We start from the raw sequence: 1850 nt of genomic DNA on the forward strand, positions 1-1850 counted from the left end.
TAGTGGTGTTACTAAGCTGTTTTCAGTGCTTGGTTTAAATTACAGCACTTCTACCTCCAATATCAGAAAACAGGAATTATCAGTCATTGCTCAGCCGGGTGTGGTGGTGCATGCCTTTAATCCCAGCACTCGGGAGGCAGAGGCAGGCAGATTTCTGAGTTCAAGGCCATCCTGGTCTAAAAAGTGAGTTCCAGGACAGCCAGTGCTCTACAGAGTAACCCTGTCTCTAAAAACAAAACAAAAACCAAATAAAAAACCCCAGTCATTGCTCACTAATCTCTCTCAACATCAAGTGACTCCATTTCTCAATAAAAAGGCATGGGCTAACAGAATGGAGGCATAAACAGGATCCATCCTTTTGTTATACACAAGAAACATACCTCAGCAACAAAGCCAGACACTATCTTAAAGTAAAGCTCTGGAAGGAGGTTTCCCAAGCAAATGGACCAAAGACATGAGATGAAGTAGCCTAGGCATTCTAATAGCTTATAAAATAGACTTTCAACCAAAAGTAAGCAATGAAATGGAGATAACACTTCATACTCATCAAAGGAAAAGTCTACAAAGATGGCATCACAGTCTATGCTCTAAATGTAAGGTAACCCTCATTAATAAAAGATACACTACTAAAGCTCTAATAATACATCAGATCCCACACATTGATAGTGGGAGATGTCAACACCCTAATCTCACAAACGGAGAGGTCATTAAGAAAGAAACTAAATAGAAAAATAATGAATTTAACAGTGATTATAATTCAAATGAACCTTACAGATACCTACAGACCATTTCATCCAAACACAACATAATGTCCTTTCATCACCTCACAGAACTTTTTCCAAAATTCACCAGGTACTGGGTCACAAAGCAAGCCTCAAGGGATATAAGAAGTTTGAAATAACCTCATATATCTCATCAGATCACCATGGATTAAGCTTGGACTTGAACAACTCTAGAAACAACAGAAAGCTCACAAACTCACAGAAACTGAACAATTGTCTCTTCACTGGCTATTGGGTCTACCAAGAAAAATATAAATTAAAAAGTTTCTAGAATTTGGGGGGTTTGCAGCCCCATGGAGGGAGCAACAGTTTCAACAAACCAGAGCCCCCAGGGCTCCAGGGGACTGGACCACCAACCAAAGAATACACATGGAGGAATGTTGGAGACCAGGTTGAGAAAACCCCAGGCTTTTTACAGCTTGCAGCTGAGAGCCATATAGTTCTTTGATTAGAGCCAGTCACCCCCTTTCCCCTCAAGGCTGTTTTGTGGGAATCAGTAAGATTCCGGCCCTAAACAAACATCAAGGACTGTTAAGGGAGTCTTCCAGCATTCTGGAGCTTCCTGGAGATGTCACCTTGGGCTGTTAGGAGGACTGGAGCTTCGAGATAAGCCACCCGGTGTCCCAGAGAAGTGACGCCAAGGACCTGAGATAAATCACTGAAAGTTTCAGACTTGCAATTAGCTTCTGCATTTGTCCTTCACTATGTTTCTTTTGATCACCCCCTAACCCCTCTCTGTATGCTATAAAACTTGAGCCTTTTCTTTCATTACACGGACTATGACACAAGCAGATGCATGGTCCCCTTCTCTTTCTCTTATTCCCATTTCAATTTAGGTTCATGATCCCTTGCGAGGACCATGGAATAACTTGTCCCGTGGGACAGGATAAAGTGGCACCCTGAACCTGGGGCTTGACGTTCAGATCCTTGCCAGTTGGACAGAGACAGGAGAATAGCTCCAAACAAAGAGAGTCGTGACCATAAATAAAGAAGGAGGAGGAGGAGGAGGAGGAGGAGGAGGAGAAGAAGAAGAAGAAGAAGAAGAAGAAGAAGAAGAAGAAGAAGAAG

The sequence above is a fragment of the Mus pahari genome, unplaced genomic scaffold, assembly GCF_900095145.1.
Source record: "Mus pahari unplaced genomic scaffold, PAHARI_EIJ_v1.1 scaffold_12222_1, whole genome shotgun sequence".
Lineage (NCBI taxonomy): Eukaryota > Metazoa > Chordata > Mammalia > Rodentia > Muridae > Mus > Mus pahari.